The sequence below is a fragment of the Chroicocephalus ridibundus genome, chromosome 1 (genome assembly GCF_963924245.1).
Source record: "Chroicocephalus ridibundus chromosome 1, bChrRid1.1, whole genome shotgun sequence".
Classification (NCBI taxonomy): Eukaryota; Metazoa; Chordata; class Aves; order Charadriiformes; family Laridae; genus Chroicocephalus; species Chroicocephalus ridibundus.
In genome coordinates, this window is record NC_086284.1 from 9714677 (window position 1) to 9727280 (window position 12604).

The 12604-nt window shown below is 65.7% G+C and overlaps 1 protein-coding gene across 1 annotated transcript in view; it reads right to left on the bottom strand.

The window, feature by feature from the left end:
• Positions 1–12604, bottom strand: part of PDE2A (phosphodiesterase 2A) — a 74930-nt gene that overhangs the window by 41874 nt on the left and 20452 nt on the right. The window lies entirely within an intron of this gene.

A 12604-nucleotide genomic window follows, 5' to 3' on the forward strand; every position in this document is an offset into this window, starting at 1 on the left:
TGGGGAGGGGGGCGGGGGCGGGGTATCCCTCCCCCGTGTGGGTCGGGGTGGGGGTCCCCGGGGTGGGGAGAGGGTGAGGGTATCCCTCCCCGGTGTGGGGTGGGGGCCGGGGTGAGGGTCCCGATGTGGGGCAGGGGTCGGGGTATCCCTCCCCGACGGGGGGTGGGGGTCCCCGTTGCGGGGCGGGGGTCGGAGTATCCCCCCCCCCGGTGGGGGTCGGGGGTCGGGGTGAGGGTCTCAGTGTGGGGCGGGGGTCGGGGTATCCCTCCCCGTTGTGGGGCGGGGGTGCTCCCAGTGTGGGGTGGGGGCGGGCAGTGCTCTCCTATGGGGCAGGTACCGGCTGTGCCCCCACGGGTCTGGCATCTGGGGGACAGCCCCCCCCCGCCATGTGAACCCCCCCCCCCCTCCCTTGTGGGGTGTGGGGCAGAGGGTTTGGGTTGGGGGGTGCCTCCCCTGCACATCCCCCCTTTATGGGCGGGGGTCACCCCCCAATTCTCCCCACCCCCCCGGGCAGTCTCCAGCTAAAGTGACGCCCCCCCCCTTTAAGAGCTGTGCCCCAGGCTTGGGGTTCCCCCCCCCCATCCTCCCAGCTCGGGCACTGGGAGCCTCACCACTTTTTGGGGCAAGGCTTGGTAAGGAGAGACAGCCCACCCCCCCCAATTCCCTGGGGGGCATCGGGGGTGTCCCACCCCCCAGACAAGCCCCACATTGGAAGCGCACCCCCTCCTCATTCGAGGATGGGGGGGGTACCCCCACCTTACACGCTGGAGAAGACCCCACTTGGGGGACCCACCCCCATAAGGATGCAGGGGCTTCACTCCCACCCTATAGATCCCACCCCATCGCCTTCGGACCCCCCCACCGAGTGTCCCCTCCTCTCCCAGGGACAAGCACTGAGGATTTGGGCATGCTGCTCCCCCCGAAATGAAAAGATATATCTGGAATATTGGTTGAGGAATGAGGGAGGCAGGAGAGGGGGGGCCATGGAAGCAGATATTGCGCCTGGCATCCCGCCCCCCCTTTCCCCACGCAGAGGGAGGGAGGTTGGGACCGGGGGAAGGAAGGTCTCCCGCTCTTCCTCCAAACCCGGTGAACCCCTCGGCTGCCCCCATGCTTCCGGGAAATGGGAGCTAAACTGGCCTGAGCCACCAGCGACCGTCACTTAACCAGAAAATCATGGAATCATGGAAGGGTCTGGGTGGGAAGGGATCTTAAAGGCCACCTAGTTCCAACCCCCTGCTATCTTTAGTGGGGGGGGGACACCTCCCACCAGACCAGGTTGCTCCAAGCCCCGGCCAACCTGGCCTTCAACCCCTCCAGGGATGGGGCAGCCACAGCTTCTCTGGGCAACCTGGGCCAGGGGCTCACCGCCCTCACAGCCAAGAATTTCTGCCCGAGATCTCAGCTCCATCTCCCCTCTTGCAGCGGAAACCCCTTCCCCCTCGTCCCATGGCTCCCCTCCCTCATCCAGAGTCCCTCCCCAGCTTTCCTGGAGCCCCTTGAGGGACTGGAAGGGGCTCCAAGGTCTCCACGGAGCCTTCTCTTCTCCCAGCCTGTGGCTGGGACTGGGGGCTGCCCCTCCTCCCCGGGTGCAGGACCCTGCACTTGGGCTGGTTCAACCCCATGAGGTTCGTGTGGTCCCACCTCTCCAGCCTGTCCAGGTCCCTCTGGATGGCATCCCGTCACCGCAGCGCTCGGCTTGGTGTCACCCACAACCTCGCTGCGGGGTGCCCTCGCTCCCGCTGGCCCTGTCACTGATGGAGATGTTGAGCAGTGCTGGTCCCAGTACGGACCCCCCGAGGGACCCCACTTGCCAGGAGAAGCTGGAGGGGGTGGGAAATCCAGGGATTGCAGGGGATTCTCCACCTTTGCCGGGTGCCCGGGGCCGTGCCCCATCCCTGCCATCCGGGGAGGCTTCGGCAGCGCATCCCGGAGCCCCACCATCCCCCCAAATTCCCTTTCCCCTCCGCCGCCAGGCTGCGGCGAACGCGAGGAGACAGCCCCCAGCCGCGCTGTGTCCCCCCACGGCGTGTGTATCCCCGCGCTGTGCGTCCCCCCCACACACCCTGTGGCACAGCCCCACTGGGGGGGGGGAAAAAAAATCAAATAAACCCCCCTAAACCTCTGCAAAACACCCCAAAAAGCCTCCGAGGCGCTAAGGTGCACAGCCGCGCTATCAGCCATCAGAGAATACACAGGGGCAGCGGGGGAAGGTGAGACGGGGGGGGGGGGGGCGGGATTTGTCACCCAAGGGTGCTGCTGCTGCTGCTCCCCGGGGACGGGGTGCTGTGGGGATGCGCGGGTGGCTCGTAGGGGCGCAACCCCTCTGGCGGCGCCCCGCAGCACGGCGGGGACGGGGGGGGTCAGGGGGTCTGGGCGGGGGGGGGGGGGGAGGGGGGGAGGGTCAGGGTGGCCGGCGGAGCCGCAGGGCCATCTAGTGGCCGGAGCCACCGGGGCCACCCCGGCCACACGGCGCGGGGGGGCTCATCCCGGCCACCCCCCGCCGTGCCCAGGGGCACCTACACGCAGCCCTCCCCCCCCCTCCCCGGGTACTGCCCCGGAGTGGGGGGAGCACCCCCAGGCTGGGACACTGTCCCCACGGCGGCTGGAGGGTCCCCGGCCCACAGCGCTGCGCTGGCATGGGGCTGGGACCGAAGGGTGACGTGGGCACGGGTGCAGGGAGAGGGGCACCTCGTCCTGGGTGGTGGCACAGGGTGATGGGCACCTCACCTGGGTGATGGCACAAGGCTATGGGCATGTCACCCCAGGTGGTGGCACAGGGTGATGGGCACCTCACTGCAGGCAACGGCACGAGGCATGGGCACCTCACCCTGGGTGACGGCACAGAGCGATGGGCATGTCACCCCAGGTGGTGGCACATGGTGATGGACATCTCACCCTGAATGATGGCACACAGTGATGGACATCTCATCCTGGGTGACGGCGCTTGTTGATGGGCACCCTGCCCTGAACGATGGCACATGGTGATGGGCACCTCACCCCAGGTGATGGCATGAAGCCACATGTACCTCATCCTGGGCAACGGCACATCATGGTGGCACAGGGTGATGGGCACCTCACCCTGGGTGATGGCATGAGGCATGAAGCCACATGTACCTCACCCTGGGCAACGGCACATGGCAGCGGGCACCTCAGCCTGGGTGATGGCACACGGTGATGCGCACCTCACTGCAGTCGATGATACAGGTCATGGGCACCTCATTCTGGGTGATGGCACCAAGCGATGGGCACCTCACCCTGGGTGATGGCACATGGTGATGGACATCTCACCCTGAATGATGGCACATGGTGATGGACATCTCATCTTGGGTGATGGCGCTTGTTGATGGGCACCCTGCCCTGAACGATGGCACATGGTGATGGGCACCTCACCCCAGGTGATGGCATGAAGCCACATGTACCTCATCCTGGGCGATGGCAGAGAGCGATGGGCACCTTGCCCTGGGTGATGGCACATGGTGATGGCACCTCACCCTGGGTGATGGCATGAAGGATGGAGCCACATGTACCTCATCCTGGGCGATGGCACACGGTGATGGGCACCTTGCCCTGAGCGATGGCACACAGTGATGGGCACCTTGCCCTGAGTGATGGCACATGGTGATGGGGACCTCACCCTGGGTGATGGCATGAAGCCATATGTTCCTCACCCTGGGCCATGGCACATGGCAATGGGCACCTCACCCTGGATGATGGCACATGGTGCTGAACATCTCACCCTGGGTGATGGTACGTGTTGATGGGCACCCTGCCCCGAACGATGGCACATGGCAATGGGCACCTCACCGTGGGTGGTGGCACATGGTGATGGGCACCTCACCCCTGGCAATGGCACACAGAGATGGGCACCTCACTCCGGGTGATGGCACGAAGCCACATGGACCTCACCCCAGGCGAGCTGCTTCGCTCTCCGTCCCCAACAGCGGCCGCTTTGGCTCCGGTCCTTCTCCTCCTAGTGAGGACACCCACTAGCCCTGGCAACCGCCAAGGTCAAGCCCTGCCTCAGTTTCCCACATTGGCCAGCAGGAGTCGGCCGGATCCGGGCGCTGGCAGGATTCATTTCCATGGCAACAGGGATAAGCACCGCCGGGATGGCAGCAGATGCTGCCAACAGCTTCGGAGCCGCGGCTGCCAACCGCCCTGGGGTTTGGGGAGCAGCCCCCCTGCGCTGGGTGGGGAAGGACCCCACCGTCCCCACCCTGTCCCCAAGAGGGTCCCCATGGGAGGATTGAGGTGGGCGAGGGGCACCAGTGGGTGCTGGTGCATCACCCCGTCATGCCCACGAGGGCACAGCTCCCGCGGCCGTGCAAGGGTCCCCTGGGATGGCTACGGGTGCTGGGACCAGCGGTGCGCTCCACCCATGGAACCCATCTCCATCCCATGCACCCTGTCCCCAACCCCACAGAGCCCGTCCAGAACCCCATGGAGCCTGTCCCCAACCCCACAAAGCCTGTCCCCAACCCCACAGAGCCTATCCTCTACCCCATGGAACCTGTCCCCAGCCCGACAGAACCTGTCCCCTATCCCATCAAGCCTGTCCCCAACCCCACAGAGCCTGTCCAGAAACCCAGGGAGCCCATCCCCAATCACACAAAGCCTGTCCCCAACCCCACAGAGCTTGTCCTCAACACCACCAAGCCTGTCCACAACCCCACAGAGTCCATCCCCAACCCCACCAAGCCTGTCCCTAAGCCCACGGAGCCCATCCAGAACCCCATGGAGCCCATCCCCAACCTCACGGAGCCTGTCCCCAACCCCACAGAGCCTGTCCCCAACCCCACGGAGCCCTTCCTCAACTCCACAGAGCCCATCTCCAACCTCACGGAGCCTGTCCCCAACCCCACGGAGCCCTTCCCCAACCCCACAGAACCTGTCCCCAACCCCACAGAGCCTGTCCCCAACCCCACGGAGCCCTTCCTCAACTCCACAGAGCCCATCTCCAACCTCATGGAGCCCATCCCCAACCCCACAAAGCCCATCCCCAATGCCATGAAGCCCATCCCCAACCCCACAGAGCCTGTCCCCAACCCCACAGAGCCTGTTCCCAACCCCACAGAGCCTGTCCCCAACCGTCGAACAGAGCTACTTGGTACTCGGTGCTCCTGTCACCGCAGCTTTTTGCACCCCGTGGTGGCAGGAGCAAGGTCGACGGGCACAGCCCTCTACTCCGGTCCCCGATCCCCCCAGCAGCCAGGATGTGACCACGGCCATTTGGGGCTGGAAAACGGCGATTCCCATCACGAGGAGCTGCTCCGGCCCTGAACCGTGTGGGTCCACACACCCGGGGTGGAAAACCACCCCGAAAGCAGAGACACCCCTTCATCGGGGCGGTGGGATGCTGAGCTGCCGGGGCAGCACCAGCACCCCAAGGGCTGGGGTGGGGGGGGGGAAGGCGGGGAAGGACCCCACTGGGGGTTGCTGGGGGGGGGAAAGGACCCTGCCGGGGGCTGCTCCTGGTGAGTCACCCTCCAGCTGGGCTATAATTAGAGATGGCAGCAAGAGGAGGTGTTGGGAGCTTCGTCAGCTGCCGGCCTTAATGAGGCAGGCAGCAGCAGGGCACCGGCACAGCCGGGGGGGGCACGGCTCGGCACCCCATGGTGGGTGGGGGGACTTCAGGGAGAGGTTGGGATGAGGGCAGAGCCAGTACCAGCTCCCATGGGGCAGGGTCTGACCGTGCCCGTCGCCCTGACCGGGCCACCACGGGACCCACCGGACCCACAGGATCAAACCCTGGGGGGTCCCCAGCTCTGGGGACACCCCGCTGCAGGGACCCGAGCATCTGCCCGGCCCCGAGGGATCCTGCCAGCTCGGATGTGGGTCCTGAGCTCTGTGCATGAAGTGGATTCCTCGTAGGGCTAGCAGATTTCCCGTGGGGCTAATAGATTCACCATGGGGCTGGCAGATTTCCCATAGGGCTAGCAGATTCCCCGTGGGGCTAGCAGATTCCCCGTGGGGCTAGCAGATTTCCCACAAGGCTAGCAGGTTTCCCGTGGGGCTAGCAGATTCCTTGTGGGGCTAGCAGATTTCCCATAGGGCTAGCAGATTCACAACGGGGCTGGCAGATTTCCCATAGGGCTAGCAGTTTTCCCATGAGGCTAGCAGATTCTCCGTAGGGCTAGCAGATTCCCCATGGGGCTGGCAGGTTTCCCATGAGGTTGGCAGATTTCCCATAGGGCTAGCAGATTGCCTGTGGGACTAGCAGATTTCCATAGGGCTGACAGATTCACCATGGGGCTGGCAGATTTCCCATAGGGCTAGCAGATTCCCTGTGGGGCTGGCAGCCAGCCACCCCCCCCGAGGAGCTCGCAGGGTCTGTGCCGAGCCTGGCACGTCATTGTCACCGGAGCCACTGCGGGAGCGGGTGACGGGCCTGGCACAGCTGCCCGGGGGACAGAGGGCCATTGCTGAGCCCGCACAAGGGCACAGTGTGGGGCTGTCCCCGCACCTCCCTGTCCCCAACTGCTCGCCCACGGGAGCCTGGGGACAGGGGGGCAGGGACACAGGGCTGCAGGGACACGGGGATGCCCGGGGATGGGACAGTGGGACATGGGGCTGCAGGGACATAGGGGTGCCCGGGGACAAGGGTGCCTGAGGATGGGACAGTGGGACACAGGGGTGCAGGGACACGGGTACAGGGACAGGGGGTGACTGGGGACAGGGGAATGGGACACGGGGCTGCAGGGACACAGGGGTGCAGGGACACAGCAGTGCCTGGGGACAGGGGTGCCTGGGGATGGGACAGTGGGACACAGGGCTGCAGGGACACAGGGATGCTTGGGGACAGGGCAGTGGGACACAGGGCTGCAGGGACACAGGGCTGCAGGGACAGGGGGGCAGGGACAGGGGGTGGCTGGGGACAGGGCAGTGGGACACAGGGATGCAGGGACATAGGGGTGCCTGGGGACAAGGAGAGTGGGACACGGGGCTGCAGGGACACAGGGAGGCAGGGACACAGGATAGTGGGACACATTGCTGCAGGACACAGGGGTGCCAGGGGACAAGGGTGCCTGGGGACAGGGCAGTGGGACACAGGGATGCAGGGACACGGGAGTACAGGGGCACAGAGTTGCAGGGACATGGGGTGCCTGGGGATGGGACAGTGGGACACAGGGATGCAAGGACACAGGATGGCTGGGGACAGGAGAATGTGACACAGAGGTGCAAGGACACAGGGCTGCAGGGACACAGGGGTGCAGGGAGTAACACATAGGTGCAGGGACACAGAGGAGTGGGACACAGGCGTGCAGGGACACAGGGATACAGGGACACAGGGATACAGGGACGCAGGGGCACCTGGGGACGAGGGACACAGGGCTGCAGGGACACAGGGGTGCCTGGGGACAGGGGTGCCTGGGGATGGGACAGTGGGACACAGGGATGCAGGGACACAGGGGTGCCAGGGGACACAGGGTGCCTGGGGATGGGACAGTGGGACACAGGGATGCAGGGACGCAGGGATGCAGGGACACAGGGCAGTGGGACACGGGGGTGCAGGGACATGACACAAGGGTGGCAGGGACACGGGGCTGCAGGGACACAGGGATGCAGGGACACAGGGATGCAGGGATGCAGGGTGCCTGGGGATGGGACAGTGGGACACAGGGATGCAGGGACACAGGGGTGCCGGGGGACACAGGGTGTCTGGGGATGGGACAGTGGGACACAGGGATGCAGGGACACGAGGCTGCAGGGACGCAGGGATGCAGGGACACAGGGCAGTGGGACACGGGGGTGCAGGGACATGACACAAGGGTGGCAGGGACACGGGGCTGCAGGGACACAGGGATGCAGGGACACAGGGATGCAGGGAACAGGGTGCCTGGGGATGGGACAGTGGGACACAGGGATGCAGGGACACAGGGTGCCTGGGGATGGGACAGTGGGACACAGGGATGCAGGGACACAGGGATGCAGGGACACAGGGATGCAGGGACGCAGGGCTGCAGGGGCACAGGGTGCCTGGGGATGGGACAGTGGGACACAGGGATGCAGGGACACAGGGATGCAGGGACACGGGGTGCCTGGGGATGGGACAGTGGGACACAGGGATGCAGGGACACAGGGATGCAGGGACACAGGGTGCCTGGGGATGGGACAGTGGGACACGGGGGTGCAGGGACACGACGCAGGGGTGGCAGGGACACGGGGCTGCAGCACGGCGGTGGCATGCAGGCGCTGCTCCTCAGCCAGCACGCCCGCATCTCCCCGCCAGCTCATTAACGAGCCGGTGTAATTATGAGCTGCTCCGGCTCAGCGGGCGCGTGCGGCCCCCCCCGGGACCCACGGCCCTGGAGGGGAATGTCACAGTCGGATGGGGACATGCGGCAACCGGCCCCTCGGCCTGGCCGGCGGGGAACGAAGGCGGGTGCTGGGGAGGGGGCGCGGGGGCGCGTTTCCCAGCCCGGTTTCCCACATTTTCATTCCGCTCGTTTGGGTTTTTTTTCCCCCCCGGTTGCCGCCCCCGGGGTGGATGGATGGGGGTGTCTCTGCCAGCCCTGCTCCAGCTGGGAGGCTGCCGGGTGGGGAGGGAGCGAAGTCCACGCGGGCGAGTAAATATTAACCCTTATTTCACACAAAAGAAACCCCTTTTGGTGTTTCAGACCCACCAGACTCGGTTTTCTCCCCGGGGGAGAGCGGGAGGCGCTGGCCCCAAACGGCACCAAAACACCAAAACCGAGGGGTTTGGGGGGGGGGCTTTTGGAAGCCTTCGAAGCCCACGGAGCCCCCAAAAGACCGGCAGCACCTTTCTCCCTGCCCCCAGCCCCCTTTGCAGGCGGTATTTAGGAGGGGAAGCTGCAGAAAGCTGCCCCCAGAGCAGCAGCTGTGGGTATACTGGGTATACTGGGAGCACTGGGATGCCGGGTGCCGCCTTGCACGGGGAGCCGGGGGTTGGGGGGCAGGGGATGCGTGGCTCGGTGGTGACCAGCTGTGCCAGCACTGCTGGAAATCATGTCACATCAGTGAAGCTTCATTAAGCCGCGGCGGCAGAGGAGCTGGGATGGATCGCGGGGCCCGATCCTGGCCGTGACACCGCCCCGACCGTCCCTGCGGCATCCCCGACCCCCAAGAGGAAGGAGGAGGGGGGGGGGGCACACACATACGCGACGTGGCCAGGCGCAGGGACACGGGGGACGGGGAAGCGGGGTGTGAGATGCCAGGGGCTGCAGCAAAGCCCCCGGAGCTGAAAATGCCACCCTGCATCCCACATCCCATAGCTGGGGGGGGGTGGGGGGTGGCAAGTGGGGAAACTGAGGCAGCCTGTGGACCGCTCCTTGCCGCAGAGGCCACGCGGGCTCAGCCCCGGGGCCGCGGCCGCTCCTCAAGCTGCTGTTTTTCCAGATAAATTGAGGTGTTATTTCTCCGGAGCTGCTAATCTGGAGTTCGGCTGCCAGCTCGAAATTCAGGCAGAAATAAATCCATCTGTTCTGCCGCTCGGCCGTTAATCCCCCCGGCCGGGGCTGGCCGCCGCAGCGGGGATGTCACCCAGCGGGGATGTCACCCGGCTGCGGATCGATACCTCATCTGCTGCTGGCAGACGGTTTCTCCACCGATAAATCCTGCCCAGCGCCATGGGCCTGGGCTGGCGAGGGCTGCAAACGGGGCTGGAACGCGGGAGGGTTGTTGCGTGTCCCGGTTGGAACGGGGGGATGCTGCTGCATCCCTTCCCCGGAGAGCGGGGGGGGGGATGCTTGGGGACAGCCACCACCCCCAACCCTGGGGACAAGGCTCGGGGCGCCCGGTGGCTCCGTGAGCCCAGACGGTCGATAGCGGCGGCTGCCGCAGCCAAACCGCTCCGGAACCGCAGGAAGAAGCCGCCGGCTCCTTCCTCTCCCATTAAAAATGAAATCTCTGCTCCTGGGCAGCAGCAGGCAGGAGCTGGGCAGGGGCGGGAGCGAGGAAGACCTGCAGCGGCGGGGCAGGGAGGAAGAGCGGGGCAGGAGGGTATTGCTGCTGGGGAGGAGGGTTTAGGGTGGGAAGGAACCTTAAAGCTCATCTAGTTCCACCCCCCTGCCATGGGAACAGGGGTCACAGTCACCCCACGGGGGGGGGGCAGTCCCTCAGCCTGGTACCCCCCACGCTGCACAGGGGGATGCTGCGACCCAGGAGGAGCAGCTGAGGGGGCAGCAACCCAGGATTTACACGCCCTTGCAGTCTCGTACGTGCCGTCTGTGCATCCCATGCCGCCCCACCTTTATCCCCCACTCCCCCCCACAGCCCCACAGGGATGCTCTGAGCCCCAATCCCAGGGATGCTCCAAGCCCCGATCCCAGGGATGCTCTGAGCCCTGACCCCAGGGATGCTCCGAGCCCCCATCCCAGGGATGGTCTGAGCCCCGATTCCAGGGATGGTCTGACCCCGGATCCCAGGGATGCTCCGAGCCCTGACCCCAGGGATGCTCCGAGCCCCGAACCCAGGGATGCTCTGAGCCCTGACCCCAGGGATGCTCTGAGCCCCAATCCCAGGGATGCTCCGAGCCCTGACCCCAGGGATGCTCCGAGCCCCGAACCCAGGGATGCTCTGAGCCCTGACCCCAGGGATGCTCCGAGCCCTGATCCCAGGGATGCTCCGAGCCCCGAACCCAGGGATGCTCTGAGCCCTGATTCCAGGGATGGCCTGACCCCCAATCCCAGGAGTGCTCTGAGCCCTGATCCCAAGGATGCTCTGAGCCACAATCCCAGGGATGCTCTGAGCCCTAACCCCAGGGATGCTCCGAGCCCCAATCCCAGGGATGCTCTGAGCCCTGATCCCAAGGATGCTCTGAGCCCCATTCCCAGGGGTGCTCCAAGCCCTGACCCCAGGGATGCTCTGACCCCCAATCCCAGGGATGCTCTGAGCCCTGACCCCAGGGATGCTCCGAGCCCCGATCCCAGGGATGCTCTGAGCCCTGACCCCAGGGATGCTCCGAGCCCTGATCCCAGGGATGCTCCGAGCCCCGAACCCAGGGATGCTCTGAGCCCTGATTCCAGGGATGGCCTGACCCCCAATCCCAGGAGTGCTCTGAGCCCTGATCCCAAGGATGCTCTGAGCCACAATCCCAGGGATGCTCTGAGCCCTAACCCCAGGGATGCTCCGAGCCCCAATCCCAGGGATGCTCTGAGCCCTGATCCCAAGGATGCTCTGAGCCCCATTCCCAGGGGTGCTCCAAGCCCTGACCCCAGGGATGCTCTGACCCCCAATCCCAGGGATGCTCTGAGCCCTGACCCCAGGGATGCTCCGAGCCCCGATCCCAGGGATGCTCTGAGCCCTGACCCCAGGGATGCTCGGAGCCCCCACCTCAGTGATTTTTATCCTGTCAAGCCCATTGTTTGCACCTCGCGAAGCCCCCCATTTCCCCCCCTGCCACCGTAGCCCCACATTTGCACCCCAGTGTCTGCACCCCCACGCAGCCCCATGGCATCCCAGCCCCATCCTTCTGCCCCAGACCTGCCTGCAGTGGGGCACGGGCTCTGCCCTGCCCAGGGACACCCCTTCCCTTTCCATCCCTTACCCCGAGCCACGTGAAGGAATGACCTGCTCTTCCCATCCCCATCCCGGCCACCATCCCAGCTCCTGCCATCGCTGCCACCCCCAGATCCGACAGCCCCCCTGTCACCCCCAGCACTGGGAGTCCCGTAGCACCCAGGCAAAGGGATGAAGGAACCGAGCCACGGCATGAACCCGACGCCGGGCAAGGATGTAGGTGTCCTAGCACAAGGACATCCCTGTCCCCGGGAGATGCCAGCGATGGGGACCCGGTGGCAGCACGTCCCCGGCGTGGGCAGGGAAGGGTTTTGCTGTTGTTGCTGCTCCTCCTGTCATTACTATCGCCGGATTTTGAGCTGGATAACGAAGGGGCCCGGCCAAGCAAGCGATGCCGGTGATGAATAAGTGATGGAGCCCTCGGAGGGTCTCTATGGAGACAGCTCGGAGCACGCCGGGTGCCGGGGGGCCGCTGGCAGCCCCCGCATCCCAGAGCCCAGGAGCCAGGGCTAATTAGGGGCCGAGCGCGATGGCAGAGCCCTCTCCGCTCCCCGGCGGCTGATTTCCCTCCCCAAGAAGGTGGCTGAGCCCCGTGGGGAGGCTGGTAGGGGTTTAAATGGCTCCCTTTCCATCCCTCTCGCTCCAGCAGCAGCTTCCTCCCCTTCCTCCACTGTTTTCCCCGAGAGGAGCCACCTCGGTGGGTCCCTGGGTATGAGCGAGCCCCGGACACAGTGGCCACGGGCACCTCCAGCTTGGCTTGCAAGGGCTTTGGCACCCTGGGTGGCTCAGCCCCGCTGTCACACACGGCCTGTCCCCTGCGAGCGTCCGGCGTGCCCCGGGTCAGAGCACGCACCCGCTGCGCTGCTCGGGGGGACGAGGGACAGAGGACATCCATGGGGACGACATGTGTTCGAGGGGACAGCGTGCATCGGGGGGGACACTGTGTGTCCGGGGGGACAGCGTGTGTCTGGGGGGACAGCATGCATCCAGGGGACAGTATGCAGATGGGGGGGGACAACATGCATCCAGATGGACAGCATGCATCCGGGGGGACAGCGTGTGCCCAGGGGGATGGCATGCATCGAGGGGGACAGCGTGCATCTGGGGGGACAACATGTGTCCA